Below are 14,174 nucleotides of genomic sequence, written 5' to 3'. Positions count from 1 at the left end.
GCCAAGCCTCCGGCCTAGCAATAGCTTTATAAAGAATACATCAATAATCCACCAGATGGGCAAATATTAAAAAGTCAGACAATACCAAGTAGTATCAGGATATGGAGCCCAAGAGTTCCTCTTACACTAGTTGGAGTGTAAAATGGTATAACAACTTTGGAAAACAATTTTGCATTGTCTAGCAAAGCTGAATATGCACATATGACACAACAATTTGATAATTATAGAGGCTGAGAAAGTCTCACATGTGAGTACCTATGTAAGACATACATAAGGGAGACATGAACCTTGAGACACAAACAGGAACGTTGATAGCACTGTTATTCATAAGGGAATAAAGAATGAATGCTCACGTAAGGAAAAATGAAGGAACTATGGTACAAACTTCAACATGGAGGAATCTCAAACAATGCTGAGTACAAGAAGCAAGGTCACAGAAAAACATGCACATGACTGTTTCATTTTTTTACTTTGTATGTAAATAATGTAAAAACTTAAAAACCTTAAGGAATAACTGAAGTTTAAGATACTGATTACATCTAGTAAGGGGAAAAGAGGGGAATTCAGTTGGAAAAGAGCACATTGGGGGCTTCAAAGGAAGTGGTAATGTTCTATTTTTCAGCTGTGCGCAAGGTACACAGGAAGTATATGTCTCATTCTTCATACCTTACCTTATACATTATAACTACTCTTCTATGTATGATAAACTGACTCTTTTTAAACAATTAACAAACACGGACCAAACTACAGAAGAAGAGAGGTAAATGGTTTTTTCTTATATTAAAGATACTGTGTAATGGAACAGAGATCCCTGCAAAATGGCTGCTATAAAGCCCAAGGCCATGTGTCTGTCCCTTCAAAAGCAAGAATATCCATCCCTATAAACTGAGATTTTCTTAGCTTCATTCAGGGTTCTATTTTTTATTACCTTACCTTTTTTTTCTTATTTCACATTCACTCTTAAATTTTAACTTGTTATATTTTAATGCATCTTTGTAAAGCATTCTAAATCCTTTATAGAGCAAGATGTGGTATGAAATAAAGGAGACATACATTGAAAAAATATCATAATACAGAGCAGATTGACGGGATTATCCTGCAACCAGTCACACAAAACACTAAAGGGGCTTGTTGCAGACGGAAATAGGAATAAAGTTGGTGGTTATCCCAATATAATACCAATTAAATTTCAAGTTCAGGAAAGTCCTTACTTCACAGAAAATATGAGTGTAAGTAACTCAATGAAAATCCAGTAAGGAATGACATCCTTGGGCTGCCAAACATAGTAAAGTAATTGGAGTATAAGTACATGTAAGAATTATGATCACAGTAAAAACTCACAGAAACCACACTAATGAAGCAAAGATGAGTAGCTTTTCATAGCTATTATGGTTGTTTTGAATTCTTACACTTAACTTAGAAAATATATTTACCCATTACAGAAGAACCTCCAGAAGAGTATATTTCCTTGTTTACAGACCCAAAATTGCCAAGCATTAGTAACCCTACAATTATATTGAAAAATTCAGATGTGTAATCCCACCCACTTTAAGCCTTGAAAGTGGCTGAACTATGCAGAAATAGTCACATGCTGGTATTGCAACTTTCATTTTAAAAATTATTTTTATTCCTAGAATGCTACATACAAATACATAACCACATGAATGCCATATGGACACAAAAAACCCTCTTATTTAAAAAATAGACCCAGTTATGTATAAAACAACTTGTTAGAAATAAGATCGAGGAGTAATCAATTAAATACACCACAGAAGCTCTTTCTTTAAAAATAAAATTTATTCATGCATTTTATTTTATTTTTTAATTGAAGTATAGTTGATTTATAATATTAGTTTCAAGTGTGCAACATAGTGATTAAATATTTTTTAGAGATTATACTCCATTTAAAGTTATTACAAAATAATGGCTATATTTCCCTGTAATATATAACATATCTTTGTTGATTATCTATTTTATACATGGTGATTTGTGTCTCTTAATCCCATACCCCTATTTTGCCCTCCCCACTTCCTTCTCCCCACTGGTAACCACTACTTTGTTCTCTATATCCGTGCATTGGTTTCTGTTTCGCTATATTCATTTGTTTGCTTTATTTTTTAGATTTCACAAAAAAGTGATAACAGAGTTTTTGTCTTTGTCTGACTTATTTCACTAAGCTAAATAATATCTAGGTCCATCCATGTTGCTGCAAATGGCAGAATTCCATTTTATATCACTGAATAATATTTCATTGTGTGTAGATAGATAGATAGATAGATAGATACCACATCTTTACCTATTTGTTGACAGACAACTTAGGTTGCTTCCATATTTGGCTATTGTAAATAATGTTGCTATGAACACTGAGGTGCGTGTATCTTTTCGAATTACTGTTTTTGTTTTCTTCAGATATATACCCAGGAGTGGAATAGCTGGATCATATGGTAGATCTATTTTTAGTTTTTTGAGGAACCTCTATACTGTTTTCCATAGTGGCTGCACAAAATTACATTCCCACCAAAAGCATACAAGGGTTCTCTTTTCTCCACATCCTTGCCAACATTTATTATTCGTAGATTTTTTGATGATAGACATCTGACAGGTGTGAAGTGGTAACTCGTGGTTTTGATTTGCATTTCTCTAATTCGTATATATATTGAGCACCTTTTCATGTGTTTTATAGCCATCTGTATGTCTTCTTTGGAAAAAGAAGTCTATTCAGATCTTCTATTTTTTAATTGGGTTCTTTGTTTTTTTGATATTAAGTTGTATGAGCTGATTACATATTTTGCATATTAACCCCTTATTGGTCATATAGTTTGCAAATATTTTCTCCCATTGAGTAGATTGTCTTTTCATTTTGTCAATGGTTTCCTTTGCTGTGCAAAAGCTTTTAAGTTTAATTAGGTCCCATTTGTTTATTTTTCCTTTTATTTGTTTTGCCTCAGTAGACAGATCCAAAAAATATTGCTATAATCTATGTCAAAGACTGTTTCGCCTTTGTTCTCTTCTAGGAGTTTAATGGCTTCAGGTCTTTTTTTTTTTTTTTGGCCGTGTTGGGTCTTCATTGCTGTGCGCAGGCTTTCTCCAGTTGTGGCGAGCGGGGGCTACTCTTCGTTGCGGTGCGCAGGCTTCCCCTTGCAGTGGCTTCTCTTGCTGCGAAGCACGGGCTCTAGGCGTGCAGGCTTCAGTAATTGTGGCACAGGGGCTTAGCTGCTCCGCAGCAAGTGAGATCTTCCCAGACCAGGGATCGAAACTGTGTCCCCTGCATTGGCAGGCGGATTCTTACCCACTGTGCCACCAGGGAGGTCCCCCTAACATATACTTTATTTATTTTTTTTTTAATTAATTAATTTATTTATTTATTTTTGGCTGTGTTGGGTCTTCGTTTCCATGCAAGGGCTTTCTCTAGTTGTGGCAAGTGGGGTCCACTCTTCATCGCGGTGCGCGGGCCTCTCACTATCGCGGCCGCTCCCGTTGCAGAGCACAGGCTCCAGACGCACAGGCTCAGCAGTTGTGGCTCACGGGCCTAGTTGCTCCGCAGCACGTGGGATCCTCCCAGACCAGGGCCCGAACCCGTGTCCCCTGCACTGGCAGGCAGATTCTCAACCATTGCGCCACCAGGGAAGCCCACTTTATTTTTTTTTTATTAATTTTTTTCTTTACTTACAGGGTCAGGGAGCTGGGGCCCTGGGACCCTCTTCCTTCTCTCCATCCTCCTTTCTTTGTACTTTTTTTAAAATTTTATTTATTTTTTTATACAGCAGATTCTTATTAGTCATCCATTTTATACACATCAGTGTATACATGTCAATCCCAATCTCCCAATTCTTCACACGACCACCACCACCACCCACCACTTTGCCCCGTTGATGTCCATACGTTTGTCCTCTACATCTGTGTCTCAATTTCTGCCCTGCAAACCAGTTCATCTGTACCATTTTCTAGGTACCACATATACGCATTAATATACGATATTTGTTTTTCTCTTTCTGACTTACTTCACTCTGGATGACAGTCTCTAGATGCATCTACGTCTCTACAAATGACCCAGTTTCATTCCTTTTTATGGCTGAGTAATAATCCATTGTATATATGTACCACATATTCTTTATCCATTCATCTGTCCATGGACACTTAGGTTACTTCCATGACCTGGCTTTTGTAAATAGTGCTGCGATGAACATTGGGGTGCACGTGTCTTTTTGAATGATGTTTTTCCCTGGGTATATGCCCAGTAGCGGGATTGCTGGGTCATATGGTAATTCTATTTTTAGTTTTTTAAGGAAACTCCATACTGTTCTCCATAGTGGCTGTATCAATTTACATTCCCACCAACAGTGCAAGAGGATTCCCTTTTCTCCACACCCTCTCCAGCATTTGTTCTTTGTAGATTTTCTGATGATGCCCATTCTACATGGTGTGAGGTGATACCTCACTGTAGCTTTGATTTGCATTTCTCTGATAATTAGTGATGTTGAGCAGCTTTTCAGGTGCTTCTTGTCCATCTGTATGTCTTCTTTGCAGAAATGTCTATTTAGGTCTTCTGCCCATTTTTGGATTGGTTTGTTTGTTTTTTTAATATTGAGCTGCATGAGCTGTTTATACATTTTGGAGATTAATCCTTTGTCTGATGATTCATTTGTAAATATTTACTCCCATTCTGAGGGTTGTCTTTTCGTCTTGTTTATGCTTTCCTTTGCTGTGCAAAAGCTTTTAAGTTTCATTAGGTCCCATTTGTTTATTATTGTTTATATATCCATTACTCTAGGAGGCAGATCAAAAAAGATTCTGCTGTGATTTATGTCAAAGAGTGCTCTTCCTATGTTATCTCTAAGAGTTTTCTAGTGTCTGGTCTCACATTTAGGTCTCTAATCCATTTTGAGTTTATTTTTGTGTATGGTGTTAGGGAGTGTTCTAATTTTATTCTTTTATGTGTAGCTGTCCAGTTTTCCCAGAAGCACTTATTAAAGAGACTTTTTCTCCATTGTATATCCTTGCCTCCGTTGTCATAGATTAGTTGACCATAGGTGCATGGGTTTATCTCTGGGCTTTCTATGCTGTTCCATTGATCTATATCTCTGCTTTTGTGCCAGTACCATATTGTCTTGATTACTGTAGCTTTGCAGTATAGTCTGAAGTCAGGGAGCCTGATTCCTCCAGCTCCGTTTTTTTCCCTCAAGACTGCTTTGGCTATTCGGGGTCTTTTGTGTCTCCACACAAATTTTAAGACTTTTTGTTGTAGTTCTGTAAAAAATGCCATTGGTAATTTGATAGGGATTGCATTGAATCTGTAGATTGCTTTGGGTAGTATAGTCATTTTCACAATATTCATTCTTCCAATCCAAGAACATGGTATATCTCTCCATCTGTTCGTATCATCTTTAATTTTTTTCATCAGTGTCTTATAGTTTTCTGCATACAAGTCTTTTGTCTCCCTAGGTAGGTTTATTCCTAGGTATTTTATTCTTTTTGTTTCAGTGGTAAATGCGAGTGTTTCCTTAATATCTCTTTCAGATTTTTCATCATTAGTGTATAGGAATGCAAGAGATTTCTGTGCATTAATTTTGTATCCTGTTACTTTACCAAATTCATTGATTAACTCTAGTAGTTTTCTGGGGGCATCTTCAGGATTCTCTATGTATAGTATCATGTCATCTGCAAACAATGACAGTTTTACTTCTTCTTTTCCAATTTGTATTCTTTTATTTCTTTTTCTTCTCTGATTGCCATGGCTAGGACTTCCAAAACTATGTTGAATAATAGTGGTGAGAGTGGACATCTTGTCTTGTTCCTGATCTTAGAGGAAAACCTTTCAGTTTTTCACAATTGAGAATGATGTTTGCTATGGGTTTGTCTTATATGGCCTTTATTATGTTGAAGTAGTTTTGCTCTATGCCCACTTTCCGGAGAGTTTTTATCATAAATGGGTGTTTAATTTTCTCAAAAGCAGTTTATCAGCATCTTTTGAGATGTTCATATGGTCTTTCTTTTTCAATTTATTAATATGGTGTATCACATTGATTGATTTGTGTATATTGAAGAAACCTGCATCTCTGGGATAAATCCCACTTGATCATGGTGTATGATCCTTTTAATGTGTTGTTGGATTCTGTTTGCTAGTATTTTGTTGAGGATTTTTGCATCTATATTCATCAGTGATATTGGTCTGTAATTTTCTTTTTTTGTAGTATTTTTGTCTGGTTTTGGTATCAGGGTGATCATGGCCTCATAGAATGAGTTTGGGAGTGTTCCTTCCTCTGCAATTTTTTGGAAGAGTTTGAGAAGGATGGGTGTTAGCTCTTCTCTAAATGTTTGATAGATTCACCTGTGAAGCCATCTGGTCCTGGACTTTTGTTTGTTGGAAGATTTTTAATCACAGTTTCGATTTCATTACTTGTGATTGCTCTGTTCATATTTCCTGTTTCTTCCTGGTTCAGTCTTGGAAGGCTATACCTTTCTAATAATTTGTCCATTTCTTCCAGGTTGTCCATTTTATTGGCATAGAGTTGCTTGTAGTAGTCTCTTAGGATGCTTTGTATTTCTGTGGTGTCTCTCGTAACTTCTCCTTTTTCATTTCTAATTTTATTGAGTTTAGTCCTCTCCCTCTTTTTCTTGATGAGTCTGGCTAATGATTTATCAATTTTGTTTATCTTCTCAAAGAACCAGCTTTTAGTTTTATTGATCTTTGCTATTGTTTTCTTTGTTTCTATTTCATTTATTTCTGCTCTGATCTTTATGATTTCTTTCCTTCTGCTAACTTTGGGTTTTGTTTCTTCTTCTTTCTCTAGTTCCTTTAGGTGTAAGGTTAGATTGTTTATTTGAGATTTTTCTTGTTTCTTGAGGTAGGATTGTATAGCTATAAACTTCCCTCTTAGAACTGCTTTTGCTGCATCCCATAGGTATTGGATTGTCGTGTTTTCATTGTCATTTGTTTCTACGTATTTTTTGATTTCCTCTTTGATTTCCTCAGTGATATCTTGGTTATTTAGTAATGTATTGTTTAGCCTCCATGTGTTTGTGTTTTATACGTTTTTTTCCCTGTAATTGATTTCTAATCTCATAGCGTTGGGGTCAGAAAAGATGCTTGATATGATTTCAATTTTCTTAAATTTACTGAGACTTGATTTGTGACTCGAGATGTGATCTATCCTGGAGAATGTTCCATGCTCACTTGAGAAGAAAGTGTAATCTGCTTTTTTGGATGGAATGTCCTATAAATATCAATTAAATCTATCTGATCTACTGTGTCATTTAAAGCTTGTGTTTCCTTATTAATTTTCTGTTCGGATGATCTGTCCATTGGTGTAAGTGAGGTGTTAAAGTCCCCCACTATTATTGTGTTACTGTCGATTTCCTCTTTTAGAGCAGTTAGCAGTTGCCTTATGTATTGAGGTGCTCCTATGTTGGGTGCATATATATTTATAATTGTTATATCTTCTTCTTGGATTAATCCCTTGATCATTATGTAGTGTCCCTCCTTGTCTCCTGTAACATTCTTTACTTTAAGGTCTATTTTATCTGATATGAGTATTGCTACTTCACCTTTCTTTTGATTTCCATTTGCATGGAATATCTTTTTCCATTCCCTCACTTTTAGTCTGTATGTGTCCCTAGGTCTGAAGTGGGTCTTTTGTAGACAGCATATATATGGGTCTGGCTTTTGTATCCATTCAGCAAGCCTGTGTCTTTTGGTTGCAGCATTTAATCCATTCACGTTTAAGGTAATTATAGATATGCATGTTCCTATGACCATTTTCTTAATTGTTTTCGGTTTGTTTTTGTAGGTCCTTTTCTTCTCGTGTTTCCCACTTAGAGAAGTTCCTTTAGCATTTGTTGTAGAGCTGGTTTGGTGGTGCTGAATTCTCTTAGCTTTTGCTTGTCTGTAAAGCTTTTGATTTCTTCATCGAATCTGAATGAGATCCTTGCTGGGTAGAGTAATGTTGGTTGTAGGTTCTTCCGTTTCATCACTTTAAGTATATCATGTCACTCCCTTCTGCCCTGTACAGTTTCTGCTGAGAAATCAGCTGTTAACCTTATGGGAGTTCCCCTGTATGTTATTTGTCGTTTTTCCCTTGCTGCTTTCAATAATTTTTCTTTGTCTTTAATTTTTGCCAATTTGATTACTATGTGTCTCGGCGTGTTTCTCCCTGAGTTTATCCTGTATGGGACTCTCTGTGCTTCTTGGACTTGGGTGGCTGTTTCCTTTCCCATGTTAGGGAAGTTTTCGACTATCATCTCTTCAAATATTTTCTCGGGTCCTTTCTCTCTCTCTTCTCCTTCTGGGACCCCTATAATGCAAATGTTGTTGCATTTAATGCTGTCCCAGAGGTCTCTTAGGCTGTCTTCATTTCTGTTCATTCTTTTCTCTTTATTCTGTTCTGCAGCAGTGAATTCCACCATTCTGTCTTCCAGGTCACTTATCCGTTCTTCTGCCTCAGTTATTCTCCTATTGATTCCTTCTAGTGTATTTTTCATTCCAGTTATTGTATTGTTCATCTCTGTTTGTTCGTTAATTCTTCTAGATCTTTGTTAAACATCTCTTGCATCTTCTTGATCTTTGCCTCCATTCTTTTTCCGAGGTCCTGGATCATCTTCATTATTATTATTCTGAATTCTTTTTCTGGAAGGTTGCCTATCTCCACTTCATTTAGTTGTTTTTCTGCGGTTTTATCTTGTTCCTTCATCTGGTATATAGCCCTCTGCCTTTTCATCTTGTCTATCTTTCTGTGAATGTGGTTCTTGTTCCACAGGCTGCAGGACTGTAGTTCTTCTTGCTTCTCGGGTTCAGGTCTTAAACTGAGGTCTTTAATCCATTTTGAGTTTATTTTTGTATACGGTGTGAGGAAATGTTCTAATCTCATTCTTTTACATGTAGCTATCCAGTTTTCCCAGCACCACTTATTGAACAGACTGCCTTTTCTCCATCATATATTCTTGCCTCCTTTGTCATAAAGTAATTGACCATAAGCATGTGGGTTTATTTCTTTGCTCTCTATTCTGTTCCATTGGTCTGTGTGTCTCTTGTCTATTTTTGTGCCAGTATCATGATATTTTGATTACTGTAGCTTTGTAGTATAGTCTGAGATCAGGTAGAGTTATATACCTCCAGCTTTGTTCTCTTTTTCTCGAGATTGCTTTGGCAATTCATGGTCTTTTTTTGTTCCATATAAATTTTAGGATTATTTGTTCTAGTTTTGCAAAAAATGTCATGGGTGTTTTGATACGGATTGCATTGAATTTGTAGATTGCTTTTGATAGTCTTGACGTTTTACACTCTTAATTCTTCCAAGAACACGGTATTTCTTTCCATTTCTTTGAATCATTTTCAAATTCCTTATTCAATGTTTTACAGTTTTCAGAGTATAGGTCTTTCACCTCCTTGGTTAAATTTATTCTTAAGTATTTTATTCTTTTGATGCAATTTTAAAGTGGATTTTTGAAAAAATTTCTCTTTCTGATATTTCATTACTAGTGTAAAGAAACATAAGTGATTTCTATGTATTAATCTTATATCCTGCTACCTTGCTGAATTCACTTATTAGTTCTAATAATATTTATGTGAAGACTTTATGGTTCTCTATATACAGTATCACATAATCTGCAAACAGTGACAGTTTTACATCCTCCCTTCCAACTTGGATGAACATTCTTTCTTTTTCTTGTATGATTGCTGTGGCAAGGACTTCCAATACTACATTAAAGAGAAGTTGCAAGAGTGGGCATCTTTGTCTTGTTACTGATTTTAAAGGAATGGCTTTCAGCTTTTCACCACTGAATATGTTAGCTACGGGTTTGTCATAAATGGCATTTATTATGTTGAGAGATGTTCCCTCTATACCCACTTTGATGAGGATTTTTATCATGAATTCATGTTGAATTTTGTCAAATGCTTTTTCTGCATCTACTGAGATGACCATGTGATTTTTATCCTTCCTTTTGTTAAAGCAGTGTATCATATTGATCAATTTTTGGATATTGAAGCATCCTTGTATCCCTGGAATAACTGCCACTTGATCATGGTGTATGATCCTTTTTTTACATATTGTTGGATTTAGTTTGCTAACATTTTATTGAGCATTTTTGCATATATTTCAGCAGAGATATTAGCCTGTAATATTTTTGTAGTATCTTTTTTCTGGTTTTGGTATCAAGGTAATGGTGAGGTAGAAAGAATTTGGGATTGTTCTGTCTTCTTCAATTTTTTGCAATAGTTTTGGGAAGGACAGGTATTAGCTCTTCTTTATATGTTTGGTAAAATCCCCCTGTGAAGCCATCCAATCCTGGACTTTTGTTTCCTGGGAAGTTTTTGATTACTGATTCAATTTCAATACTAGCAATAGGTCTGTTCAGATTGTCTATTTCTTCCTGATTCAGTTTTGGCAGGTTGTATGTTTCTAGAAATTTGTCCTTTTCTCCTAGGTTGTCCAATTTGCTGGCATATAATTGTTCATAGTATTCTCTTATGATCTCTTGTGTCTCTGCGGTTCAGTTGTTATTTCCCTTCTTTCATTTCTTATTTTATTTGGGTCCTCTCTTTTTTCTTCGTGATGATCCTGGCTAAAGTTTCATCACTTTTGTTTTTCCAAAAAACCAGATCTTGATTTCATTGCTCTTTTCTATTGTTTTTTGCTCTCTATTTTATTTATTCCTCTCTGATCTTTATTTCCTTCATTCTCCTGATTTTGGGCTTTGTTTGTTCTTCTTTTTCTACTTTCTTTAGATGGTAGGTTAGGTTGCTTATTTGAGATCCTTCTTGTTTCTTGAGGTAGACCTTCATTGCTATAATGTTTCCTCTTAGACTTGTTTTTGCTGCATCCCATAGACTTTGAAGTGTTGTGTGTCCATTTTAATTTGTCTTGAGGTATTTTCTGATTGCCTCTTTGATTTCTTCATTAATCTATTGGCTTTTTAGTATCATGTTGTTTCGTATCCACGTGTTTGTGCTTTTCCATTTTTCTTTAATTTATTTCTAGTTTCATACTGTTGCGATTGAAAAAAAATTCTTGATATAATTTCTATAGTCTTAAATTTGCTGAGACTTGTTTTGTGGCCTAGCATGTGATCTACCCTGCAGATCATTCCATGTGTACTTAAGAAGAATGTGTATTCTGCTTTTTTTGGATGGAATGTTTGGTAGATATCTATTAACTCCAACTGGTCTAATGTGTCGTTATGACCTCTGTTGCCTTGTTGATTTCCTGTATGGATGATCTGTCCATTGATGTCAGTGGGATGTTAAAGTCTCCTACTGTTATTGTATTATTGTCAATTGCTCCATTTATGTTTGTTAATATTTGCTTTATATATTTAGGTGTGCCTGTATTGGGTGCATATATATTAATGAGCATAATGTCCTCTTCTTGTATTTATTTCTTTATCATTATATAATGCCTTTCTTTGTCTTTTGTTATAGCCTTTGTTTTAAAGTATGGTTTTGTCTGATATGAGTATGGCTACCTCCACTTTCCTGTCACTTCCTTTAGCATGAAATATCTTTTTCCAACCCTCACTTTCAGTCTGTGTGTGTCTTAGCTCTGAGTGAGTCTCTTGTAAGTGGCATATAGACAGGTCTTGTTTTTTTATCCAATCAGCCACCCTATTTCTTTTGTTTGGAGTATTAGTTCATTGACATTTAAAGTAATTATTGATAGCTATGTACTTGTTGCCATTTTATTACTTGTTTTCCAGTTCTTCTGTGTTTTCTTCTTTTAGTTTCTTCCCTTGTGGTTTGATGGTTTTCATCAATGGTATGCTTATTTTCCCTTCTCTCTAGTTTTTGTGTATCTATTGTAGGTTTTTGATTTGTGGTTAGCATGGAGTTCATATATGTTGACCTAAAACTATATTTACTTGTTTTAAAGTGGTAGTCATTTAAGTTCAAACACATTCTAAAAGATATACATTTTTTACTCCCTTCCCCAACATTTTGTGTTTTTGATTTCATATTTCACATTTTCATGTTTATCTCTTCACTGTTTATTACAGTTATAGTTGCTTTCACATTTTTTTTGTCTTTTAACCTTTGCACTAGATTATTCATGTGGTTGATCCTCAGTCTTTACTATATATTTGCCTTTACTAGTAGGATTTTTTCCTTTCCTATAGATCTTTACTTCTTGTTATAGCCTTTTCTTTTCCACTTAGAGAAGACCCTTTAACACATCTTTTAGGGTAGGTTTATTATTGATTAACTTTTTTTCATTTTTGCTTATCTGAGAAGTTCTTTATCTCTCCTTCAATTTAAATGATAATCTTGCTGGGTAGAGTATCCTAGGTTGCAGGTTTTTCCCTTTGAATATATCATGCCAGTCCCTTCTGGCCTCCAAAGTTTCTGCAAAAAAACATCAGCTGATAGTCTTAAGGGGGTTCCCTTGTATATGACTTTTTCTCTTGATTCCTTTGGAATTCTCTTTAACTTTTGTCATTTTGATATGTTTTGGTGTGGGTCTGTTTGGGTTCATCTTGTTTGGGATCCTCTATGCTTCCTGTACCTGTACATCTGTGTCCTTCTTCAGGTTTGGGAAGTTTTCAGCCATAATTTCATCAAATACATTTTCAACCCCCTTCTCTGTCTCCTCCTCCTTCTGGGACTCCTATAATGTAAATGTTGGTATGCCTCATTTATCCCCGAGACATCTTAAACTGTTCTCATTTTTTTAAATTTGTTTTTCTTCTTGCTGTTTTGATTGGGTGATTTCCATCATTCTATCTTCCATATTACTTATGCATTATTCTGTATCACCTGTTCTGCTATTGATCCTCTTATGTGTTTTTCATTTCAGTTATTGTATTCTTCAGTTCTGACTGGTTCTTCTTTATACTTTCTAGTCCCTTTCTAGTTAAAATTCTCACCACCTTCATCTATTCTTTTCCCTAATTCAGTTAGCATTCTTATTACTAATGCTTTGAATTCTTTATCTGGTAAATTGTTTATTTCTGTTTTATTATTTGTTTTTTCAGGAGTTTTCTCTTACTCTTTCAATTGAGACCAATTCCTCTGTTTTCTCATTTTGCTTAACTTTCTCTGTCTCTATGAAGTTAGGTGAAACAGTTACCTATTGAGGTCCTGAAGGGGTGTCCTTATGTGGGACATGCCCCTTTTTGTGGGCACAAAGCATGTGCCTGATGGCTTTGATAGGAGAGCTGGATCTGATGTGAAGAGAAGTCACGTCTTTCCTCAGGGTGTGCTGGCAGCTGTCACCTAGGTAGGAGGTAAAGCTGGAGAAGGAGGGGCTAGGGCTTGAACCAGGTGTGAGCCAGGGCTTCCCCTCTGCTCAGTGGCCATCACTGCCCTAGTGGAGGGGGTCGGGTCCAAAGTTACTGGAGTAGAAGCCCTGAGGGTCAGGTTTGAGTTGGCTCTGTTCCCTTTAAGTGTGAGCTCTCCCACATCCCAGCAACAGCATCCTTGCACCAGAGGGGAGTAGTGACGGAGCAAGAAGTGCCCAAGCAGGCTCTCAGCATGTGACAGTTCTTGGCATGTGATGGGGTGCAGGTTGTGGAGGTCCAGCCACAGAGTTTGGGGCTCTTTAGATACACTGCCTGTGCAAGTGCCAGTGATGGCTGTCCCTGCCCTGCTCAGATGTTGCTTTGGGTCTGGGCCACCTCAGTGACTAACAGCCAAACTCTTTCCTTGGCCATAGTAGCCATCACTCTGGTGTGAAGCTGTGACATCATATAATAAGTGGTGCTGGAGCGTTTGTTCAGCTCAGGCTGGGGCATGCACCTAGACGGTCACAGGAAACCAGCAGCCACCCGTGCAGTTTCAATCCTCCATCCCTGCCCTGCCTTGGGAGCAAGCAAGTGGGTGTGTGCTCCACAGAAGTGGAGGCCAGGCTTCCAACAGCCCTCCTGTTGGTCACACTGGTCCTCCAAACAATCAAGGGAGCTTATCTTCTCTGTGTTGGACCCCAGGACTAGGGTGCCCAATATGTAGTTCAAACCATTTACTCCCCAAGGAGGATCTCTGACCTTAAAATCTTCCTTTTCCTCTGAGTCTCCTCCCTGGGGCACACTTCTCTTTGTGCCTTACCCAATTCCACGTGGATCTTTCTCACAACCTTGCTTGTACAGGAATCTTTCTGCCAGGATCCAGTTAGTTTTCAGTAAGAACTGTTCCACAGGATAGAAAGCCCAGAGATAAACCCATGCACATATGGTCACCTTATCTTTGA

General features: G+C 36.7%; 1 protein-coding gene across 2 annotated transcripts in view; it reads right to left on the bottom strand.

Annotated features, from left to right (window-relative positions):
• Nucleotides 1–14,174, bottom strand: part of TMEM108 (transmembrane protein 108) — a 381,103-nt gene that overhangs the window by 329,591 nt on the left and 37,338 nt on the right. The window lies entirely within an intron of this gene.

The sequence above is a fragment of the Balaenoptera acutorostrata genome, chromosome 4 (genome assembly GCF_949987535.1).
Source record: "Balaenoptera acutorostrata chromosome 4, mBalAcu1.1, whole genome shotgun sequence".
NCBI lineage: Eukaryota > Metazoa > Chordata > Mammalia > Artiodactyla > Balaenopteridae > Balaenoptera > Balaenoptera acutorostrata.
The sequence above is the reverse complement of the archived record's forward strand: the minus strand, read 5'-3'. Positions and strand labels throughout refer to the sequence as shown.